This window comes from Phalangium opilio, unplaced genomic scaffold (genome assembly GCF_054372755.1).
Source record: "Phalangium opilio isolate 3A_F unplaced genomic scaffold, DU_Popi_V2 ptg000003l_1, whole genome shotgun sequence".
Classification (NCBI taxonomy): Eukaryota; Metazoa; Arthropoda; class Arachnida; order Opiliones; family Phalangiidae; genus Phalangium; species Phalangium opilio.
In genome coordinates, this window is record NW_028324145.1 from 1,632,982 (window position 1) to 1,648,088 (window position 15,107).

General features: G+C 43.6%; 1 non-coding gene across 1 annotated transcript; it reads left to right on the forward strand.

The window, feature by feature from the left end:
• Positions 1–13,768: 13,768 nt before the first annotated feature.
• TRNAY-GUA (transfer RNA tyrosine (anticodon GUA)) lies at positions 13,769–13,841 on the forward strand. Its single transcript has one exon. It is a non-coding gene; the product is annotated as a tRNA-Tyr (tRNA).
• Positions 13,842–15,107: the final 1,266 nt, after the last annotated feature.

Sequence of the window (15,107 nt, forward strand, 5' to 3'; positions counted from 1 at the left end):
GGGAGAGGTGGTGTGGGGTCTCAGATGTAGCGTAAAAAGTCATAAGTTTTCCACAATACCTGACAACTATTTAATTTCTGAGCTTCCGTGGCTTAATGGTTAGCGCGTTCGGCTGTTAACCGAAAGGTTGGTGGTTCGAGCCCACCCGGGAGCGGCGTTGTGAGGTCTCAAAGGTAACGCCAAAGTTTTTCCACAATATCTGGCGACCATTTAATTTTGAGGCTTTCGTGGCGCAATGGTTAGCGCGTTCGGCTGTTAACCGAAAGGTTGGTGGTTCGAGCCCACCCGGGAGCGGTGTTTTGAGATCTCAAATGTAACGTAAAAAGCCATAGTTTTTCAACAATACCTGACAACCACTTAATATCTGAGCTTCCGTGGCGCAATGGCTAGCGCGTTCGGCTGTTTACCGAAAGGTTGGTGGTTCGAGCCCATCCGGGAGAGGTGTTGTGGGGTCTCAGATGTAGCGTAAAAAGTCATAAGTTTTCCACAATACCTGACAACCATTTAATATCTGAGCTTCCGTGGCTCAATGGTTAGCGCTTTCGGCTGTTAACCGTTAGGTTGGTGGTTCGAGCCCATCCGGGAGCGGTGTTGTGAGATCTCAAATGTAACGTAAAAATCCATAGTTTTTCAACAATACCTGACGACCATTTAATACTAGGGCTTCCGTGGCGCAATGGACAGCGCGTTCAGCTGTTAACCGAAAGGTTGGTGGTTCGATCAAACCAAAGAGCGGTGTTGTGAGGTCTCAGATGTAAAGTTAATAGCCAAAGTTTTTCAACAATACATGACGACAATTTAATTTTTGGGCTTCCGTGGCTCAATGAATACCGCATTCGGCTGTTAACCGAAAGGTTGGTGGTTCGAGCCCACCCGGAGCGGTCTTGTGAGATCTCAAATGTAACGTAAAAAGCCAAAGTTTTTCCACAATATCTGAAAGCCATTTAATTTTTAGGGTTCCGTGGCGCAATGGTTAGCGCGTTCGGCTGCTAACCGAAAGGTTGGTGGTTCGAGCCCATAAGGGAGAGGTGTTGTGGGGTCTCAGATGTAGCGTAAAAAGTCATAAGTTTTCCACAATACTTGACAACCATTTAATATCTGAGCTTCCGTGGCTCAATGGTTAGCGCTTTCGGCTGTTAACCGATAGGTTGGTGGTTCGAGCCCACCCGGGAGCGGTGTTGTGAGATCTCAAATGTAACGTAAAAAGCCATAGTTTTTCAACAATACCTGACGACCATTTAATACTTGGGCTTCCGTGGCGCAATGGATAGCGCGTTCAGCTGTTAACCGAAAGGTTGGTGGTTCGATCAAACCCGGGAGCGGTGTTGTGAGGTCTCAGATGTAAAGTAAAAAGCCAAAGTTTTTCAACAATACATGACGACCATTTAATTTTTGGGCATCCGTGGCTCACTGAATACCGCATTCGGCTGTTAACCGAAAGGTTGGTGGTTCGAGCCCACCCGGAGCGGTGTTGTGAGATCTCAAATGTAACGTAAAAAGCCAAAGTTTTTCCACAATATCTGACGGCCATTTATTTTTTAGGCTTCCTTGGCGCAATGGTTAGCGTGATCGGCTGTTAACCCAAAGGTTGGTTGTGTTGAATCCGGCGATCCAAAACAAGCCTGGTCATTTATACTTAAATAATAATTGAATTAATGGTTTTCCCCACTGGGGTTTTCCCAGGACCTTTTTTCCCATAAGCAGAAGTTATGGGTTTTTATGGTCCGAATTTAGCTTAGTTAAGGTTAAGTAAAGGTTTACTTATAGTGAATACTTATGTTTGATATGTTTTATATGTAAAGACTTTAAAGAATAACATTGTACTCTAAACCAAAATAAGAACTGTCGTAGAGCACGGCTTGTAATTGCTAAGAAATACTGTACTATTGTAAAGGCTATAGTAATGCATTTGAAAGGTTCGACGGATGGTTTTTGTTACTAGTGTGTTAAAAGGCCCTCTGGCTCTGTAAAGTCATAAAACTTAGGAGTGACGAATTTTGGGGAGCGCTCGCTTGGTAACAACAATAAGGGTAAAAACTTGAACTTTGTGTTAAAACTAGCAGAAGCAAAGCATGAGTAGATCGCTTTGGACTCTTGATGGAGAAAGAGCGTTTGTTACCATCGGACAATATAGATCGCAAACCGACTCTGCCGAGAGAGGTTGTAAAAGAAAGACTTAGAAACTTTAGTTAAACGGACGTGTTTTCAAGGAAAATTATTGTAATGATATCTTGATTTAAGTATGATTTGATAAGACAATACAGTAATTAAAGAAAATATTGATGATTGCATTTGGAGATTCTTCGTTATTGAAATAAAGACACACAAATAAGTTAGGGATTTAGATCGGTGTTTCAGTCCGCCGATGTGATATCAGGAATTATCACAAACTCTTATGTTGGGATGGAAGTCGCAACATAAAATGGTGCCGAAACCCGGGACTAATTACGTGCTCGGGACTAATTACGTACCCGGGACTCATTACGTGCTCGGGAAAAATTACGTTAATTGGACAATTTTGTGAAAATTGGACTTGGTTCGAGAACTTCGAAAATTGTGGTCCCAAGTCAACTCCACGTTGGATGCTTTTTTTGCCGATACCAGACCGAAAGGGAACGTGAACGTGCCGCAAGAAGTCCAGCGGCGGGGAGCGATATGGAGCGGGATGAAGGAGTCCCAGCCCAAAGACATCAGAGTCTACAGAAGCTAAAGGAGTGGTCCTTCTCAAGGTTCGAAGGAACTATATGCAGTTTGGAAGCAAGCAACAAACAACCGTTAGACTTCAGGTTGATAAAATTGATTCGCACTTCGCAATGAAGTTGGGTTCGTAGAAAAATACTTATTAAGAGAAAACAAAGGTTTGACACTAAGTTGTCGTAAGATAAAAAGGTGCTCTGGGTTTTTGAGCTAAGATAAAAAGTGCTCTGGGTTTTTGAGCTAAGATAAAAAGTGCTCTGGTTGAGCTTGGTTAAAGTAGTGCTCTGGTTGAGCTTGGTATAAGGGTTTATTACCGATAGGTCGGTCTTGGCTTGTTGTGAAAGAGAGAGTGTATGATGGCGTGGCCACGGTAAAAAATTAGATGCCCCAGAATGGGCGAATTTAGTATCGTTCCAGAAAGAGCGACAAAAAGTAAATACCCTAGCCGGGTATCCCCTCCCACGTCCCAGAACGGGCGTTAAACAAAGTCCATGAAAGGACATAGACAAAGTCCATGAAAGGACATAAAAAAAGCTCTTAATTGAGCACGAACCTTTTCCTAAATGGATAAAAGGGTTAGCCAAGATAAAAGAGTTGCACATGGGCATTCTTAAGACCTGATCGGGGCGTACCTAAGAAAAAGGCGACGCTTATTAGTTGGCGATTTCGATAGACTTAGTAGTGCATTCACGACACGAGCGGCGCTGTAAGATTTATTTCGAACGGCGTCGACGAGTGATTAACAGGTGTACAGACCGAAGTTTGGATATTCCCTTGTGGTGGTCCCTTCGCGAGTCCCTGGCTGACTTTGTCCAATCGTTATTGCCGTTAAGTAGGTTGTTTGGTAAAAGGTAAATTACTATTTGTAAAAGGTAATGTTGGTATTTGTAAAAAGTGTAAAAGATATATTTGTGTTGGTTAAAAAGTAACACTTATAAGGTGATTCCATAACATGAGTATTTGGTGAAAAATGGTTAAGTAAATTTGGTACAATAACATTGATACTGGTAAAAGTCGTTGCACTTTAAGTGCTACTAAAATGGTGGTTTAAAGGGAATATTATAAGTTAGTGTCCCTGGTGTGAAGGGATGAACGACGTGGATGGTGGCATTCCTACTTTCTCTTTGGTGCCTCTTTTTTCATGGCGCTTCCTTTTCCCACTTCCTTGACCACCTGACATGGCTCGTTGTAGTAGTTTATTGGGAAATATGCATAAAGGTTCATATAAAGTTGTATCTCCCTGAGAAAGGAGAAGAGTTGTATCTCCCTGAGAAAGGAGAAGAGTTGTATCTCCCTGAGAAAGGAGAAGAGTTGTATCTCCCTGAGAAAGGAGAAGAGTTGTATCTCCCTGAGAAAGGAGAAGAGTTGTATCTCCCTGAGAAAGGAGAAGAGTTGTATCTCCCTGAGAAAGGAGAAGAGTTGTATCTCCCTGAGAAAGGAGAAGAGTTGTATCTCCCTGAGAAAGGAGAAGAGTTGTATCTCCCTGAGAAAGGAGAAGAGTTGTATCTCCCTGAGAAAGGAGAAGAGTTGTATCTCCCTGAGAAAGGAGAAGAGTTGTATCTCCCTGAGAAAGGAGAAGAGTTGTATCTCCCTGAGAAAGGAGAAGAGTTGTATCTCCCTGAGAAAGGAGAGGAGTTGTATCTCCCTGAGGAAGGAGAAAATTCAATGGTTTATAAATAGAGTTCAAATTAAGGGTTATTTGATTCAAATTAAGAGTTATTTCATTGAAAAGTAACAATTTGGTTCATTAGTATAACTTGTTTCAAATAAGTAAAAGGTTGATACGTTCTGAGACAAAGGTTGATGATTAGTTGGTCTTATGAACGAAACACTGTAAAAAAGTATTAATTTTTGGAAAGATATTTAAGAGTTCTTGCAGTAATGCAGTAGTCAGCTCATAACATTCTTGAGTAAAAGAAAAAGGGGCATCGCCGCCTCAAACAAAGGGGAAGAACACTGCTCACAGAAGCAACGTTTCAATTATACCTCTGGTACTACAAGTGCTACCACCTAAAAACTGCTAAAAGACTAAAATTTGCATGATGTATAAACTGTAGTTTGAAAATATGTTAATTATGTTGAAAACTGTATAAATAGTTTTAAGTTTGGATATTTTGTAAGAAAATAACTTTAACTGCTTTAAAAATAATCTTTGACCAAAGGGATCGGTTCCCATGAAAAACAAAGTAATAAAACTAGTTAGCTTGGATAGGACAGTTGAAAGATTCAGCTGGGTATAATGACTTGCACGTGCACTGTTAAAAGTTAAAAGTAAAGCAAAATAAAAGAAAAAATAAGAGGGCAATCTTATATTGTCAAAAGACTAAAATAACACAATAAGTTTCTCTTTACACATCCATGTTAAAATATTTATGGTTGAACTTTGTAACTTAAGGGTAGCGATCGGAGCGTGGGATACTTAGTTCTCCTAACTAAAAACTCCTACTAAAAATTTGAGGAAGTTTGTCCCCACGCTACCGAGAGGCTTTGCCCCAGCATAGGGTGAAGGTTGGTTTCTTCTCATTGTAAAAGAAGGGGAACCAATCTTTGAACAGATGTAGAATAACCTATAAAAGCTGTTTCGCTAAACAAAATGAGTCGAGTTACTTCAAATTCAGTAACAGAAATCAATTAAAATTAAATGATAAACTTAAATGAAGAAATGTAAATTTAAATGTAGTCTTTTCAAGAAATTTAAAATAAGTTAAGAAATAAGTAAATTAAAATAGTAAAGTTGAGTTATTTAAATAGAAAAACATGAGAAATTCAAATGAAGGCATGTTGAGTCAATTAAAACTAAGTTGTTGGATCGCTTAATTGTAGGAAATACAGAGATGTATTTCGGCGGGGAGTGTTGAATCCGGCGATCCAAAACAAGCCTGGTCATTTATACTTAAATAATAATTGAATTAATGGTTTTCCCCACTGGGGTTTTCCCAGGACCTTTTTTCCCATAAGCAGAAGTTATGGGTTTTTATGGTCCGAATTTAGCTTAGTTAAGGTTAAGTAAAGGTTTACTTATAGTGAATACTTATGTTTGATATGTTTTATATGTAAAGACTTTAAAGAATAACATTGTACTCTAAACCAAAATAAGAACTGTCGTAGAGCACGGCTTGTAATTGCTAAGAAATACTGTACTATTGTAAAGGCTATAGTAATGCATTTGAAAGGTTCGACGGATGGTTTTTGTTACTAGTGTGTTAAAAGGCCCTCTGGCTCTGTAAAGTCATAAAACTTAGGAGTGACGAATTTTGGGGAGCGCTCGCTTGGTAACAACAATAAGGGTAAAAACTTGAACTTTGTGTTAAAACTAGCAGAAGCAAAGCATGAGTAGATCGCTTTGGACTCTTGATGGAGAAAGAGCGTTTGTTACCATCGGACAATATAGATCGCAAACCGACTCTGCCGAGAGAGGTTGTAAAAGAAAGACTTAGAAACTTTAGTTAAACGGACGTGTTTTCAAGGAAAATTATTGTAATGATATCTTGATTTAAGTATGATTTGATAAGACAATACAGTAATTAAAGAAAATATTGATGATTGCATTTGGAGATTCTTCGTTATTGAAATAAAGACACACAAATAAGTTAGGGATTTAGATCGGTGTTTCAGTCCGCCGATGTGATATCAGGAATTATCACAAACTCTTATGTTGGGATGGAAGTCGCAACAGGTTGTTCGAGCCCATAAGGGAGCGGTGTTGTGAGGTCTCAGATTTAACGTAAAAAGTCAGTGTTTTTCCACAATACCTGACGAACATTTAATTTTTGGGCTTCCGTGGCGCAATGGCTAGCGCGTTGGGCTGTTTACCGAAAGGTTGGTGATTCGAGCCCATCCTGGAGAGGTGTTGTGGGGTCTCAGATGTAGCGTAAAAAGTCATAAGTTTTCCACAATACCTGACAACCATTTAGTTTCTGAGCTTCCATAGCTCAATGGTTAGCGCGTTGGGCTGTTAACCGAAAGGTTGGTGGTTCGAGCCCACACGGGAGCGTTGTTGTGAGATCTCAAATGTAACGTAATAAGCGAAAATTTATCAACAACACCTGACGACCATTTAATTTTTGGGCTTCCGTGGCGCAATGGTTAGCGCGTTCAGCTGTTAACCGAAAGGTTGGTGGTTCGAGCCCACCCGGGAGAGGTGGTGTGGGGTCTCAGATGTAGCGTAAAAAGTCATAAGTTTTCCACAATACCTGACAACTGTTTAATTTCTGAGCTTCCGTGGCTTAATGGTTAGCGCGTTCGGCTGTTAACCGAAAGGTTGGTTTTTCGAGCCCACCCGGGAGCGGCGTTGTGAGGTCTCAAAGGTAACGCCAAAGTTTTTCCACAGTATCTGGCGACCATTTAATTTTGAGGCTTTCGTGGCGCAATGGTTAGCGCGTTCGGCTGTTAACCGAAAGGTTGGTGGTTCGAGCCCACCCGGGAGCGGTGTTTTGAGATCTCAAATGTAACGTAAAAAGCCATAGTTTTTCAACAATACCTGACAACCACTTAATATCTGAGCTTCCGTGGCGCAATGGCTAGCGCGTTCGGCTGTTTACCGAAAGGTTGGTGGTTCGAGCCCATCCGGGAGAGGTGTTGTGGGGTCTCAGATGTAGCGTAAAAAGTCATAAGTTTTCCACAATACCTGACAACCATTTAATATCTGAGCTTCCGTGGCTCAATGGTTAGCGCTTTCGGCTGTTAACCGTTAGGTTGGTGGTTCGAGCCCATCCGGGAGCGGTGTTGTGAGATCTCAAATGTAACGTAAAAATCCATAGTTTTTCAACAATACCTGACGACCATTTAATACTAGGGCTTCCGTGGCGCAATGGACAGCGCGTTCAGCTGTTAACCGAAAGGTTGGTGGTTCGATCAAACCAAAGAGCGGTGTTGTGAGGTCTCAGATGTAAAGTTAATAGCCAAAGTTTTTCAACAATACATGACGACAATTTAATTTTTGGGCTTCCGTGGCTCAATGAATACCGCATTCGGCTGTTAACCGAAAGGTTGGTGGTTCGAGCCCACCCGGAGCGGTCTTGTGAGATCTCAAATGTAACGTAAAAAGCCAAAGTTTTTCCACAATATCTGAAAGCCATTTAATTTTTAGGGTTCCGTGGCGCAATGGTTAGCGCGTTCGGCTGCTAACCGAAAGGTTGGTGGTTCGAGCCCATAAGGGAGAGGTGTTGTGGGGTCTCAGATGTAGCGTAAAAAGTCATAAGTTTTCCACAATACTTGACAACCATTTAATATCTGAGCTTCCGTGGCTCAATGGTTAGCGCTTTCGGCTGTTAACCGATAGGTTGGTGGTTCGAGCCCACCCGGGAGCGGTGTTGTGAGATCTCAAATGTAACGTAAAAAGCCATAGTTTTTCAACAATACCTGACGACCATTTAATACTTGGGCTTCCGTGGCGCAATGGATAGCGCGTTCAGCTGTTAACCGAAAGGTTGGTGGTTCGATCAAACCCGGGAGCGGTGTTGTGAGGTCTCAGATGTAAAGTAAAAAGCCAAAGTTTTTCAACAATACATGACGACCATTTAATTTTTGGGCATCCGTGGCTCACTGAATACCGCATTCGGCTGTTAACCGAAAGGTTGGTGGTTCGAGCCCACCCGGAGCGGTGTTGTGAGATCTCAAATGTAACGTAAAAAGCCAAAGTTTTTCCACAATATCTGACGGCCATTTATTTTTTAGGCTTCCTTGGCGCAATGGTTAGCGTGATCGGCTGTTAACCCAAAGGTTGGTTGTTCGAGCCCATAAGGGAGCGGTGTTGTGAGGTCTCAGATTTAACGTAAAAAGTCAGTGTTTTTCCACAATACCTGACGAACATTTAATTTTTGGGCTTCCGTGGCGCAATGGCTAGCGCGTTGGGCTGTTTACCGAAAGGTTGGTGATTCGAGCCCATCCTGGAGAGGTGTTGTGGGGTCTCAGATGTAGCGTAAAAAGTCATAAGTTTTCCACAATACCTGACAACCATTTAGTTTCTGAGCTTCCATAGCTCAATGGTTAGCGCGTTGGGCTGTTAACCGAAAGGTTGGTGGTTCGAGCCCACACGGGAGCGTTGTTGTGAGATCTCAAATGTAACGTAATAAGCGAAAATTTATCAACAACACCTGACGACCATTTAATTTTTGGGCTTCCGTGGCGCAATGGTTAGCGCGTTCAGCTGTTAACCGAAAGGTTGGTGGTTCGAGCCCACCCGGGAGAGGTGGTGTGGGGTCTCAGATGTAGCGTAAAAAGTCATAAGTTTTCCACAATACCTGACAACTGTTTAATTTCTGAGCTTCCGTGGCTTAATGGTTAGCGCGTTCGGCTGTTAACCGAAAGGTTGGTTTTTCGAGCCCACCCGGGAGCGGCGTTGTGAGGTCTCAAAGGTAACGCCAAAGTTTTTCCACAATATCTGGCGACCATTTAATTTTGAGGCTTTCGTGGCGCAATGGTTAGCGCGTTCGGCTGTTAACCGAAAGGTTGGTGGTTCGAGCCCACCCGGGAGCGGTGTTTTGAGATCTCAAATGTAACGTAAAAAGCCATAGTTTTTCAACAATACCTGACAACCACTTAATATCTGAGCTTCCGTGGCGCAATGGCTAGCGCGTTCGGCTGTTTACCGAAAGGTTGGTGGTTCGAGCCCATCCGGGAGAGGTGTTGTGAGGTCTCAAAGGTAACGCCAAAGTTTTTCCACAATATCTGGCGACCATTTAATTTTGAGGCTTTCGTGGCACAATGGTTAGCGCGTTCGGCTGTTAACCGAAAGGTTGGTGGTTCGAGCCCACCCGGGAGCGGTGTTTTGAGATCTCAAATGTAACGTAAAAAGCCATAGTTTTTCAACAATACCTGACAACCACTTAATATCTGAGCTTCCGTGGCGCAATGGACAGCGCGTTCAGCTGTTAACCGAAAGGTTGGTGGCTCGATCAAACCCAAGAGCGGTGTTGTGAGGTCTCAGATGTAAAGTAAAAAGCCAAAGTTTTTCAACAATACATGACGACCATTTAATTTTTGGGCTTCCGTGGCTCACTGAATACCGCATTCGGCTGTTAACCGAAAGGTTGGTGGTTCGAGCCCACCCGGAGCGGTGTTGTGAGATCTCAAATGTAACGTAAAAAGCCAAAGTTTTTCCACAATATCTGACGGCCATTTATTTTTTAGGCTTCCTTGGCGCAATGGTTAGCGTGATCGGCTGTTAACCGAAAGGTTGGTTGTTCGAGCCCATAAGGGAGCGGTGTTGTGAGGTCTCAGATTTAACGTAAAAAGTCAGTGTTTTTCCACAATACCTGACGAACATTTAATTTTTGGGCTTCCGTGGCGCAATGGCTAGCGCGTTGGGCTGTTTACCGAAAGGTTGGTGATTCGAGCCCATCCTGGAGAGGTGTTGTGGGGTCTCAGATGTAGCGTAAAAAGTCATAAGTTTTCCACAATACCTGACAACCATTTAGTTTCTGAGCTTCCATAGCTCAATGGTTAGCGCGTTGGGCTGTTAACCGAAAGGTTGGTGGTTCGAGCCCACACGGGAGCGTTGTTGTGAGATCTCAAATGTAACGTAATAAGCGAAAATTTATCAACAACACCTGACGACCATTTAATTTTTGGGCTTCCGTGGCGCAATGGTTAGCGCGTTCAGCTGTTAACCGAAAGGTTGGTGGTTCGAGCCCACCCGGGAGAGGTGGTGTGGGGTCTCAGATGTAGCGTAAAAAGTCATAAGTTTTCCACAATACCTGACAACTGTTTAATTTCTGAGCTTCCGTGGCTTAATGGTTAGCGCGTTCGGCTGTTAACCGAAAGGTTGGTTTTTCGAGCCCACCCGGGAGCGGCGTTGTGAGGTCTCAAAGGTAACGCCAAAGTTTTTCCACAATATCTGGCGACCATTTAATTTTGAGGCTTTCGTGGCGCAATGGTTAGCGCGTTCGGCTGTTAACCGAAAGGTTGGTGGTTCGAGCCCACCCGGGAGCGGTGTTTTGAGATCTCAAATGTAACGTAAAAAGCCATAGTTTTTCAACAATACCTGACAACCACTTAATATCTGAGCTTCCGTGGCGCAATGGCTAGCGCGTTCGGCTGTTTACCGAAAGGTTGGTGGTTCGAGCCCATCCGGGAGAGGTGTTGTGAGGTCTCAAAGGTAACGCCAAAGTTTTTCCACAATATCTGGCGACCATTTAATTTTGAGGCTTTCGTGGCACAATGGTTAGCGCGTTCGGCTGTTAACCGAAAGGTTGGTGGTTCGAGCCCACCCGGGAGCGGTGTTTTGAGATCTCAAATGTAACGTAAAAAGCCATAGTTTTTCAACAATACCTGACAACCACTTAATATCTGAGCTTCCGTGGCGCAATGGACAGCGCGTTCAGCTGTTAACCGAAAGGTTGGTGGCTCGATCAAACCCAAGAGCGGTGTTGTGAGGTCTCAGATGTAAAGTAAAAAGCCAAAGTTTTTCAACAATACATGACGACCATTTAATTTTTGGGCTTCCGTGGCTCACTGAATACCGCATTCGGCTGTTAACCGAAAGGTTGGTGGTTCGAGCCCACCCGGAGCGGTGTTGTGAGATCTCAAATGTAACGTAAAAAGCCAAAGTTTTTCCACAATATCTGACGGCCATTTATTTTTTAGGCTTCCTTGGCGCAATGGTTAGCGTGATCGGCTGTTAACCGAAAGGTTGGTTGTTCGAGCCCATAAGGGAGCGGTGTTGTGAGGTCTCAGATTTAACGTAAAAAGTCAGTGTTTTTCCACAATACCTGACGAACATTTAATTTTTGGGCTTCCGTGGCGCAATGGCTAGCGCGTTGGGCTGTTTACCGAAAGGTTGGTGATTCGAGCCCATCCTGGAGAGGTGTTGTGGGGTCTCAGATGTAGCGTAAAAAGTCATAAGTTTTCCACAATACCTGACAACCATTTAGTTTCTGAGCTTCCATAGCTCAATGGTTAGCGCGTTGGGCTGTTAACCGAAAGGTTGGTGGTTCGAGCCCACACGGGAGCGTTGTTGTGAGATCTCAAATGTAACGTAACAAGCAAAAATTTATCAACAACACCTGACGACCATTTAATTTTTGGGCTTCCGTGGCGCAATGGTTAGCGCGTTCAGCTGTTAACCGAAAGGTTGGTGGTTCGAGCCCACCCGGGAGAGGTGGTGTGGGGTCTCAAATGTAACGTAAAAAGCCATAGTTTTTCAATAATATCTGACGGCCATTTATTTTTTAGGCTTCCTTGGCGCAATGGTTAGCGTGATCGGCTGTTAACCGAAAGGTTGGTTGTTCGAGCCCATAAGGGAGCGGTGTTGTGAGGTCTCAGATTTAACGTAAAAAGTCAGTGTTTTTCCACAATACCTGACGAACATTCAATTTTTGGGCTTCCGTGGCGCAATGGTTAGCGCGTTCAGCTGTTAACCGAAAGGTTGGTGGTTCGAGCCCACCCGGGAGAGGTGGTGTGTGGTCTCAGATGTAGCGTAAAAAGTCATAAGTTTTCCACAATACCTGACAACTATTTAATTTCTGAGCTTCCGTGGCTTAATGGTTAGCGCGTTCGGCTGTTAACCGAAAGGTTGGTGGTTCGAGCCCACCCGGGAGCGGCGTTGTGAGGTCTCAAAGGTAACGCCAAAGTTTTTCCACAATATCTGGCGACCATTTAATTTTTAGGCTTTCGTGGCGCAATGGTTAGCGCGTTCGGCTGTTAACCGAAAGGTTGGTGGTTCGAGCCCACCCGGGAGCGGTGTTTTGAGATCTCAAATGTAACGTAAAAAGCCATAGTTTTTCAACAATACCTGACAACCACTTAATATCTGAGCTTCCGTGGCGCAATGGCTAGCGCGTTCGGCTGTTTACCGAAAGGTTGGTGGTTCGAGCCCATCCGGGAGAGGTGTTGTGGGGTCTCAGATGTAGCGTAAAAAGTCATAAGTTTTCCACAATACCTGACAACCATTTAATATCTGAGCTTCCGTGGCTCAATGGTTAGCGCTTTCGGCTGTTAACCGTTAGGTTGGAGGTTCGAGCCCATCCGAGAACGGTGTTGTGAGATCTCAAATGTAACGTAAAAAGCCATAGTTTTTCAACAATACCTGACGACCATTTAATACTTGGGCTTCCGTGGCGCAATGGATAGCGCGTTCAGCTGTTAACCGAAAGGTTGGTGGTTCGATCAAACCCGGGAGCGGTGTTGTGAGGTCTCAGATGTAACGTAAAAAGCCAAAGTTTTTCCACAATATCTGACGGCCATTTAATTTTTAGGCTTCCGTGGCGCAATGGTTAGCGTGTTCGGCTGTTAACCGAAAGGTTGGTGGTTCGAGCCCATAAGGGAGCGGTTTTGTGAGGTCTCAGATTTAACGTAAAAAGTCAGTGTTTTTCCACAATACCTGACGACCATTCAATTTCCGGGCTTCTGTGGCGCAATGGCTACCGCGTTGGGCTGTTTACCGAAAGGTTGGTGATTCGAGCCCATCCGGGAGAGGTGTTGTGGGGTCTCAGATGTAGCGTAAAAAGTCATAAGTTTTCCACAATACCTGACAACCATTTAGTTTCTTAGCTTCCATAGCTCAATGGTTAGCGCGTTCGGCTGTTAACCGAAAGGTTGGTGGTTCGAGCCCACACGGGAGCGTTGTTGTGAGATCTCAAATGTAACGCAATAAGCGAAAATTTATCAAAAACACCTGACGACCATTTAATTTTTGGGCTTCCGTGGCGCAATGGTTAGCGCGTTCAGCTGTTAACCGAAAGGTTGGTGGTTCGAGCCCACCCGGGAGAGGTGGTGTGGGGTCTCAGATGTAGCGTAAAAAGTCATAAGTTTTCCACAATACCTGACAACTATTTAATTTCTGAGCTTCCGTGGCTTAATGGTTAGCGCGTTCGGCTGTTAACCGAAAGGTTGGTGGTTCGAGCCCACCCGGGAGCGGCGTTGTGAGGTCTCAAAGGTAACGCCAAAGTTTTTCCAAAATATCTGGCGACCATTTAATTTTTAGGCTTTCGTGGCGCAATGGTTAGCGCGTTCGGCTGTTAACCGAAAGGTTGGTGGTTCGAGCCCACCCGGGAGCGGTGTTTTGAGATCTCAAATGTAACGTAAAAAGCCATAAATTTTCAACAATACCTGACAACCATTTAATATCTGAGCTTCCGTGGCGCAATGGCTAGCGCGTTCGGCTGTATACCGAAAGGTTGGTGGTTCGAGCCCATCCGGGAGAGGTGTTGTGGGGTCTCAGATGTAGCGTAAAAAGTCATAAGTTTTCCACAATACCTGACAACCATTTAATATCTGACCTTTCGTGGCTTAATGGTTAGCGCTTTCGGCTGTTAACCGATAGGTTGGTGGTTCGAGCCCATCCGGGAACGGTGTTGTGAGATCTCAAATGTAACGTAAAAAGCCATAGTTTTTCAACAATACCGGACGACCATTTAATACTTGGGCTTCCGTGGCGCAATGGATAGCGCGTTCAGCTGTTAACCGAAAGGTTGGTGGTTCGATCAAACCCGGGAGCGGTGTTGTGAGGTCTCAGATGTAACGTAAAAAGCCAAAGTTTTTCCACAGTATCTGACGGCCATTTAATTTTTAGGCTTCCGTGGCGCAATGGTTAGCGTGTTCGGCTGTTAACCGAAAGGTTGGTGGTTCGAGCCCATAAGGGAGCGGTTTTGTGAGGTCTCAGATTTAACGTAAAAAGTCAGTGTTTTTCCACAATACCTGACGACAATTCAATTTCCGGGCTTCTGTTGCGCATTTTCAGCTCGTTCGGCTGTTATCGGAAAGATTGGTGGTTCGAGCCCATCCGGGAGAGGTGTTGCGGGGTCTCAGATGTAGCATAAAAAGTCATACGTTTTCCACAATACCTGACAACCATTTAGTTTCTGAGCTTCCATGGCTCAATGGTTAGCACGCTCGGCTGTTAACCGAAAGGTTGGTGGTTCGAGACCATAAGGGAGCGATGTTGTGAGGTCTCAGATTTAACTTCAGAGCTTCCGTACACAGAAAAAACAACGTTTAGGTTTTGAGCACATCCATTTGATTTAAACATGTTGAAAATCTAAACCCCTAGATTTGACGTACGAAAACTAAACACCAACTAGTACCAATGGGTGTAATAGCTAAACATATAAAAACTAAACACAACAGCGCATTGAAAGCCTTTAAAAACACGTTTAAAATCTAAACTTATCGTAACACAGGGTTTATACTTGTTCAAAACCTACTCTAGGTGTAAAGGATATAAACATATTGACGTCATGTAGTTAACTCGAGCATCTGAGGAAGAATAATTAATATTTTATTTGGTGAATCGGTTTTAACCCCTTCTCATGCCGAGAGGCCAAGGTTCAGAAATTTGGGAATGGGGTACATTCATTCGCTGGTGCTTGACACGTCAAAAGTCAGAATTTACTCACAAAAAAGCCATATTAGAACTTCGCCCATATTTAGTAAATAAATAAAATTTTATTTTTATATTAGTTTGGTTTATA